The sequence below is a fragment of the Uranotaenia lowii genome, chromosome 2 (genome assembly GCF_029784155.1).
Source record: "Uranotaenia lowii strain MFRU-FL chromosome 2, ASM2978415v1, whole genome shotgun sequence".
NCBI classification, from domain to species: Eukaryota; Metazoa; Arthropoda; class Insecta; order Diptera; family Culicidae; genus Uranotaenia; species Uranotaenia lowii.
In genome coordinates this window covers 435,113,488-435,124,076 of record NC_073692.1, presented here as the reverse complement: position 1 = coordinate 435,124,076, position 10,589 = coordinate 435,113,488, and positions in this window count along the sequence as shown.

The window sequence follows — 10,589 nt, the reverse complement described above, 5'->3', positions numbered from 1 at the left end:
AGAAATTGGCCGAAGGGGACCAAAGTTAATAATGAAAAACTGGATTTTCCTGTTCCTTCCGAACAAAATGTCTCAAAATCCCATACAAACTTTAGGCTCGTTGAGCAACCCCTTCTCGTGATCAGATCTGGCCCAAATTTGGCTTGAGACCTTGTTCTAGGCCTAGGATCAATTTAAGCCTGCAGCGTATGACTTTTTCGAATGTCGGGTCATTTGGGGCACTCTAATGCGCATTAGACCGCTGCAAAAAATGACATTTTGCTCCCATATGTTTTTTCGATGCCATTTAGGTCACCAAGCCTCAGTTTAAAATTTGAGATGATTTGGTTGATGCCTGAGTTAGCGCAACGCGTTTAAATTTTGTATGGGTATTTTTATGGAGGAAGAAATTTTTGCACATTAAATCATCCAGAAAAATCAAACAAGGTTAAAATTAAATTAGTCTTCAATTTTTGGTTTTGACTATTTTTAAGCTAAATTTTTTGCTAAGATGGCTAGAAGAAAAGCATTTCATGAAAAAAGTTATAACCACTTCCAAATAAAAAAATTCGAACCCATTGAAAAGTATTTTAACATGACAGACTTTGCTTGCTAGTGCTTTTAACAATTTCATGAAATGTTTTTCAAAGATTCTATAAATCAATATATTCTTTGTCAATGTAAAGCAGTTTTTTGAATTTTTTATTTTTATCCTACGATTACACAGCTTTCAAATAAGCAACCAAAACGCTTAGATTTAAAAAAAAAATATTTTGAACAAATAAATTTTCTATAACATCGAATATCTTTTCCGAGGTACAAGGTCGGTTTATATTTTTTACACATGAATTGTACTTTAAGAATCAATCAATATTATTCATCCAAAATTATTTTTTGGAGCTTTCAATACATCTCTGGCGACTTTTGAATGAAAAAATTTGTTTTCCCATACAAATTTCCATAAAAAATTAAAACCCACTGCGCTAATTTAGGACTGGATGGATCGCTTCCACAATTTTTATAGCTATTTCTGGCAGCAAAAGCTATCAAGAAATGTTATGGAAGGTGTAAAAATTAAAAATTAATGAATTTGAAATTTCCATACAAAGCTTGCAGCGGTCTAATGTGCATACAGCCGGTTGACGAAATGGCTGATAACTCAACATATCTAAACAGTGCAGTTTTAGGGAAATCCACTTTTGACACATGGTATGAAATTTTTGAATACTTGTATAAAGTCAAAAAAAGTTTAAAATTCATACTAGATTTTTAACAGTTGCGCAGAAACTGTAAACTAAAATTTCCAACATAAATATACGCATTTAGCCAGCCCAGTTAAGGAAATCGAATTGTTTGATTACTTTTACTATCAAATTATTTTTACAAAAACGGTAAGAGACTTTAACAGGAAAATTGCTCTAACATAAATAAAACAGATGTATGCTCATGTGTATATACATAGTTTTTTAGTATCTATTGGAATGTGGGAGAAAATAAGTACTTTCCTTAGTATGCGCATTTAGCCCGCCTCTCCCCTACCGATTCCGACAAAAAATCCAAACAGATTGTAGTGTAAGAAATTTAATCAGTACCGTAAAACGGGGTAACTTTCAACATCGGGGTAACTTTGACCAACAATGAATTTTTCCACATTATCATCAATAACTCAGTCTATAGTTTGAATTTTTGAAAACTGTCTCTACATTTGAAAGCCTATTAATTGAGTATCAAATTAGCAAAATTTGGTATGTATTTGAAATTTTTTTCTGTTGGTAAAACAACTAATTTTAAAATCTTAAAATATCTATTTTCTCCAAGGCTCGCAAACAAACAGCTCTCCTGATGATACCAAAAAGCATTTAAAAGCAAACAAGTTGTTTAATGTGAAAGAAAACTTCGATCCTTTTTATATGAACATTAAAAGTGCTATTTATTTTGTCATTTAACGATAAATTTTTGATATTTAAAAAATAAGTACATTTTCCAAGAGTAAGCACGTATTGGACAAATGGATAGGAACCCTATGAAATCGTTAAATTTGAAGAATAAATGAAAAAGGAAATAGAGGGAGGGCCTAGGGGAATGTGTGAGGGTAAAATTTTACTTGTATTTTGAAGCTAAAACTATTTAACAATTATTATTATTTTCGCCCCTAAATGTAGGCAGCATCATGTTTATTTTTTCGATTATAAATATTTTTAGAATAAATCGTTAAAAAGCAAGGAAAAATTGATAAACTAGCATTTGTAAATATTATGAAGTTGTTTTGTATTCGTTATGATCAAGCAAACTCGTTCAAACCGTCAAAAAAGAGACTGATTCATGTTACCCCAAAGCATTAAATTCTGAACAGAGACGAAAACGATTTTTGAATCAAATTTAAAATAGTCTAATCAATTTCTGCAATAATCGAAATATATTGAACAAAGTGATCAATCTTACCCCGGATTACGGTACCCAAAATACTCGTATCTTAATAGCTCCAGATAAACGAGAAAAAAAGATCGAAAGATCGAATCGAAAATAAACCGTCTTTATCGATTTTTTCCTGGTCGAAGAATTGAACTGAAAAAAATTGAAAATCTGAGTTGAAATGATCGATCTTCTAAGAATCGATCCAAGATCGATCAATCCTAGCCCATGTTATCATTAAAATTCTACTACGAGTGTCGAAGTCTATCGAAATATGCGAATATAAGAAGGTAAATTTTGCCGTGCTAAAAATGTCCAAATATCAGTTGAAATATCGTAAAATGATATGAAGGGAGTAAAAATAGATGAGGAAAATGATGATCACATGGGTGAACAATTCCTTTCATTCCAGACTTCGACACTCGACCAGTAGAACTTTCATATACCAGGTTGTTTCCTGTAGTAGAATGTTAATACATGAGCCCCGGAGATGCTGTTTTTCAACATCAATTTTCAGATTATCTATTCCCTGGAATTCAAACTTACACAGTTGGATTTATTTCTTCACAATACAGTTTCGCTGACTGAATGTTTGAGTCAAGTCCCATTAATGGGTAACAGTTTAAATATATTTTCATACCATTGCGAATTTTTTAAAATCAACTTCAATTATAATGGCTAATCCACTTTGCTCTGGCCAATTAAAACAGTCGATGGATTAACAATAAAAACCAATCCATTTGAACAACATTTAAAGTCCAATCAGACATCAGTGACTTGGATGAAATAAAAATGTAAATTTGAATATGACAGGAAAGCTTGTTTTTCATATCTATGTGGTTTTGGAAATCATTTTTAGCTGCTGACCTGTTTTCAGGGTAAAAGAAATTACTAAAAATACCGATTTTACTATCATGGTTTCAGTAAAACCGGTTAGACCACCCTACGCCAGATATCTCTACTAACGAAATTTTGAATCATCAACTCAAATCCGAATCTTCAATGTCATATCCGTATTGCCGTACGGGTTTGAAACTCGGTAAACATTTGCGATAACGACGTGATTACTGCAAGTACAGACCCCGTTCAATTTTGGCCACACGTCCGAACATTTTTGTGGTCAAAATTGAATGTTGCCAAAATCGAACGGATCATTTTCTCAACTATTTTTTCTGTTATCACTACAGTAAGCTGTTGTCACTAACGTAATTTTTAGTTTAATTTTACCATTTTTTTTAACTTTGTATTTTTTATATCATCTGTTTGATGCATTTTGCAATTTTCTAGTTTTGTTTATAATATTTGTTTTTATTTGTCAGATATGCTAGTTTTGTCATTCTTCATTATTTTTTATTTATTTTTTGTCATTTTTGTTTTGTTTGCATTTGTTTATTGAATAAATATACGAAATGTTTATCATTTTTTATATTTTTGAGTACATGATTTTTTTCAATTGTTTTTTGTTGTTGTATTTTATCACCATTTAAGAACGTTAAAACGTATTTATTTAGGCCCTAAAACCAATCAATATTAGATTATACATTTTTTGTACTTAAAAAAAAATGTGAATTTTTTCGCCTAGTGAAATAATTTACAATTTTTATACAATTCTACATGATTGAACCTCAGCTCGCAAGACTTCGCCAATCGCTCTCCTATTCGTCAAACATTTACATTTCCCACGACGTACGACGCAGATACGCTCTTGAGGGGACAGGTTTGTTTGATTTACATATGATTTTCTGTATGGAAAATCAATTTACCGTAGTAAAATCTCATCACCACCTTGAAACTTCACGCACGTTTCAAATCTCGCTTCCTCCTAGCTAGCAAATCCAGAGCGTTACGTGCGTGGAATTTTCTGGAGCGCACTTCACTGCGCTGTTGAAAAATGTTATTGGCACAAGCCGGGCGTAGGGGTTCATATGGGCCAATTTTTATTCTCGTCTCCCAGGAGAGGGACCAAAACGCATTGCTCACATGGAAGAAGAAAAATCTTTCCTTCAAAAATCAGCACATCACAACAAGCACATCTCCCTGCTGGCTGTCTGGCGTAACAAATTTTGGCATTTCGCAATTTAACGCTTCTATTGCTGTCTTCTGGTGGAAAGTCGGTTGCTCGAAGCCCGTGACGCAATCCAATAAATCAGCTTCGGTGGGAAAAATGTAGGTTCAAACTAACATACATACAGAAACATCAACCAGTCAGCTCAAATGGTGGTAATTTTTCCCTTCTAGGTACTACGACGTGCTCGTGTATGATGAACTTTAACGGTTATAAATTGCTGGGGAGCAAATGTATATAAAATCAGCTGCAGGAAAATGAAACTTCATCCATCAATGTGGAAGCTTTAGGAAATCGAATCGTATTCAGCTCAGTGGCATCATCACCGAAATTACGAATCGTCGGGATGATTTGAGCGGGGTATGAAGGTGGGATTGGATGCTGCAGTCGCAAATTGCGCTGCACAAAAATGACAATTTTGGTGATTTTTTTCAACAGTGGTGTCGTGGAATTTTAACGTCATAAATAATTGAAAATTTGAACGCATTATTAAAACTAAAATGGCTTTGTTCAGTCATCGTTTATTGATTTTCACCGTTTGTACTCTGCTCATTTGTCTATGAAAAATTAAACCCCACTGTTCCCAATTAACACGCCACTGCAAAATGACACCGTGCGGTTCACACTTGCAACCCAATCATCAAGCAGGCGCTGCAGGAGAGTCACAAATTGGCGCCTACGGTTACAAATCACACTCGGGGAAATTCGTCACGACTTTTTGACAGCCATCATGGCATGCTTTGGCATCGCGGTTGCCAATTTGTGACTGTCAAAATTTCCTACAGCAAGTTGATGTTCTGACACGTCGTCGGCGTCGTCCTCGTCGTTGTCCTGCACGGTTTCCGAATGAGTTGTGTTCCTTTTGATTTTGGCGTCTTTTTTATTCCGTTCATCGCTAGCTTTCTATCGCCCCGCAAGTTTGATTTCCCAAACGAAAATGTTTAACCACTTCCTTTGGCATAGAAGCATTTTTGTATTTTTTTTTTCATATCTGTATCAGCGAAACTTTCACGGGTTTGCAAAATTGTTGAACACGAGACGTCAACGGGTTATTTTTGGGACAGCAATGGGTGACGACGCGACGAGCCACCCATAGATAATTGCCCACTTGAAGTGATTTTGTTCACGTGTGAAGCTATTTATAGAGTTAGGGAAAACTTTCAAAACTGATCAGCTAATTGAAATTTTAGAGTCACGCTCTTTAGTCTGTGCTGTTTCCGTAGTCAAATTTCTACGGACTTATCCAACAACTGGAGAAGTAGTCAACATAGGGTGGAGGTATCAATACTATCGATATAATGTAGAATTCCGGAAATAGCGTGCAAAAGAAACTTACCTACTTACGAGTTCGATGTTTGTCAGTTATTCTAAAATTGTTTCAAGGAAACAAATGATAAAAGACACAAGTTTGTCCACAGTTCAAAAGATTCTTAGTCAAACACGTGGATCATTTTTTTAGGTTTTGAAATTGATACTAAACGGTTATCGTTAACTTCTGTAAAGAGCTAACACAAAGGCTACAATTCAAGCCCCTACTATTTATCTTCGATTATGAAACTCTTCATAAAACTCTTCGTAAATTAATTTCATTTTTTTCAACTACTGGTTTAGAAAATGTCATGCCAATTTTCTCATAATGTTTAGATCAAACCATCAATCCATCAAAGTCTTTACAGTGTCATCCGGTACCAGTTTCGCAGTTTTTTTTCATTTTCTTAAAATGTCATTCTTGTCTTTGACTGTTTGCTTGTCCAGTATTGTCATTACTGCCCAATACTGCTCCACAGGGCGCATCTCTGGTCAGTTCGGCGGGTTCATGTCCTTAGAAACAAAATGGACAGAATTGGCCTAATACCACTCAAGGCCACTTTTAGAATAGTGGCATGAAGCCAGATGTGTCCTTCAAATCTTGCAGCAATATTTTGCTCTCAAATTTAATTCGTATGAGCTGTTTTTTTTTCAATATTAACTATTTATTTTCTCTTCTTCTCATTTCAGGTAACTGCTGTTTTTTTTTGCAATGGTAACTAAATCATGTGATTGGAAAAATAAGAAAAAAAATATGTAGGTATGCCTTACAAATATATCTTGAATGACCAATTTAAAAAAACGGATAAAACCAAAAAAAAAACAAGAACACCTGAACATAACCTTAAGGCATCGATTGGGGGCGACATTGCAACTATGCAAATCGATTGCATTCCACATTCCTAGACCAAAAATGTAGTCAATTAACGGAAAAGCATTCGATTGTGTGTGTTTGTTCAACCTCTAAATGAACATTCAATTCAGGATCAATCGTCCCTAATCTAACAGAAAACACTTAGTCGAATTTGTCATTGTTTTCCTTAATGACCCCCTTGATCCCGGCAATTCTCGGAAGACGGACAAAAGCAAACAACACCAACAATGGCAACACGGTGGCGACAAGAATGGAAATGCTCCGTTCACTCGAGAATGGACCAGAGCTTTTCGAACGAACCAAGAACAGATTCATCATAATCACCAACAGCCAACAAAAGGCCATTCGCCCACACTACTTAACTACTCGAGAACTGCCCTTTAATGTATTCATGCAGTTCATCAAACACAAAAGGTCAAACAATGTGCCCGCAGCTTATGTTATGTACGAAGGTATGTGGGTGGAAGGACAGAATTGGAATCCTCTTTAATGGAACGACAACAACAATAATAATAGGAGGGGGAACAGGAAACATCCCGGTGGTGCGTCCTCGAAAGATGATTATGGCTGACCAAAGAAATGGACAATGGCAGATTCCTGACCTATACATGTTAGTATACACATGGAATGGCCGACGAATGAATTGTATGACTAAATTTTTTCTCTTATACATTTGCAAAAAAAAAATACAATAAAAAGTACATGTCACTTATTTTCATTCGAAAAAGTAGCTTTCAAAAAGTTTTTAATGTTTTACAAAAATATCATTGACATGATCATAACTATAGAAGTTTCCTTAATAAACTGAAAAAAAAAATGCAAATCGTCGTCTTAGCATTCGTCTTGTGTAAAATTATCACAAAAGAAGTCTTTTTCAAATGCGAGATTTTCTCTTGAGTAGAAAAAAATATCAAATACATAACACTAATCTTAAGCAATTAAAACACATATAAAACGAAAATGATACAAAAAAAGATAAAGAACGAAAAAAATGACAAAAAAGATAAAAAATGACAAAAATGCCAAAAAAGTCAAAAATGACAAAAATGACAAAAATGACAAAAATGACAAAAATGACAAAAATGACAAAAATGACAAAAATGACAAAAATGACAAAAATGACAAAAATGACAAAAATGACAAAAATGACAAAAATGACAAAAATGACAAAAATGACAAAAATGACAAAAATGACAAAAATGACAAAAATGACAAAAATGACAAAAATGACAAAAATGACAAAAATGACAAAAATGACAAAAATGACAAAAATGACAAAAATGACAAAAATGACAAAAATGCCAAAAATGCCAAAAATGACAAAAATGACAAAAATGACAAAAATGACAAAAATGACAAAAATGACAAAAATGACAAAAATGACAAAAATGACAAAAATGACAAAAATGACAAAAATGACAAAAATGACAAAAATGACAAAAATGACAAAAATGACAAAAATGACAAAAATGACAAAAATGACAAAAATGACAAAAATGACAAAAATGACAAAAATGACAAAAATGACAAAAATGACAAAAATGACAAAAATGACAAAAATGACAAAAATGACAAAAATGACAAAAATGACAAAAATGACAAAAATGACAAAAATGACAAAAATGACAAAAATGACAAAAATGACAAAAATGACAAAAATGACAAAAATGACAAAAATGACAAAAATGACAAAAATGACAAAAATGACAAAAATGACAAAAATGACAAAAATGACAAAAATGACAAAAATGACAAAAATGACAAAAATGACAAAAATGACAAAAATGACAAAAATGACAAAAATGACAAAAAATGACAAAAATGACAAAAATGACAAAAATGACAAAAATGACAAAAATGACAAAAATGACAAAAATGACAAAAATGACAAAAATGACAAAAATGACAAAAATGACAAAAATGACAAAAATGACAAAAATGACAAAAATGACAAAAATGACAAAAATGACAAAAATGACAAAAATGACAAAAATGACAAAAATGACAAAAATGACAAAAATGACAAAAATGACAAAAATGACAAAAATGACAAAAATGACAAAAATGACAAAAATGACAAAAATGACAAAAATGACAAAAATGACAAAAATGACAAAAATGACAAAAATGACAAAAATGACAAAAATGACAAAAATGACAAAAATGACAAAAATGACAAAAATGACAAAAATGACAAAAATGACAAAAATGACAAAAATGACAAAAATGACAAAAATGACAAAAATGACAAAAATGACAAAAATGACAAAAATGACAAAAATGACAAAAATGACAAAAATGACAAAAATGACAAAAATGACAAAAATGACAAAAATGACAAAAATGACAAAAATGACAAAAATGACAAAAATGACAAAAATGACAAAAATGACAAAAATGACAAAAATGACAAAAATGACAAAAATGACAAAAATGACAAAAATGACAAAAATGACAAAAATGACAAAAATGACAAAAATGACAAAAATGACAAAAATGACAAAAATGACAAAAATGACAAAAATGACAAAAATGACAAAAATGACAAAAATGACAAAAATGACAAAAATGACAAAAATGACAAATATGACAAAAATGAAAAAAATGAAAAAAATGAAAAAAATGACAAAAATGACAAAAATAACAAAAATGACAAAAATGACAAAAATGACAAAAATGACAAAAATGACAAAAATGACAAAAATGACAAAAATGACAAAAATGACAAAAATGACAAAAATGACAAAAATGACAAAAATGACAAAAATGACAAAAATGACAAAAATGACAAAAATGACAAAAATGACAAAAATGACAAAAATGACAAAAATGACAAAAATGACAAAAATGACAAAAATGACAAAAATGACAAAAATGACAAAAATGACAAAAATGACAAAAATGACAAAAATGACAAAAATGACAAAAATGACAAAAATGACAAAAATGACAAAAATAACAAAAATGACAAAAATGACAAAAATGACAAAAATGACAAAAATGACAAAAATGACAAAAATGACAAAAATGACAAAAATGACAAAAATGACAAAAATGACAAAAATGACAAAAATGACAAAAATGACAAAAATGACAAAAATGACAAAAATGACAAAAATGACAAAAATGACAAAAATGACAAAAATGACAAAAATGACAAAAATGACAAAAATGACAAAAATGACAAAAATGACAAAAATGACAAAAATGACAAAAATGACAAAAATGACAAAAATGACAAAAATGACAAAAATGACAAAAATGACAAAAATGACAAAAATGACAAAAATGACAAAAATGACAAAAATGACAAAAATGACAAAAATGACAAAAATGACAAAAATGACAAAAATGACAAAAATGACAAAAATGACAAAAATGACAAAAATGACAAAAATGACAAAAATGACAAAAATGACAAAAATGACAAAAATGACAAAAATGACAAAAATGACAAAAATGACAAAAATGACAAAAATGACAAAAATGACAAAAATGACAAAAATGACAAAAATGACAAAAATGACAAAAATGACAAAAATGACAAAAATGACAAAAATGACAAAAATGACAAAAATGACAAAAATGACAAAAATGACAAAAATGACAAAAATGACAAAAATGACAAAAATGACAAAAATGACAAAAATGACAAAAATGACAAAAATGACAAAAATGACAAAAATGACAAAAATGACAAAAATGACAAAAATGACAAAAATGACAAAAATGACAAAAATGACAAAAATGACAAAAATGACAAAAATGACAAAAATGACAAAAATGACAAAAATGACAAAAATGACAAAAATGACAAAAATGACAAAAATGGCAATAACGAATGGTTTTTTCCTGAAATTTGCGTAACAGCTAGATTTAGCTTGAAATGTTTTTTTTTTTTTTTTTCAAAAAAATGGTGTTTTTCAATAAACGACTCCTTACAAAGGATTA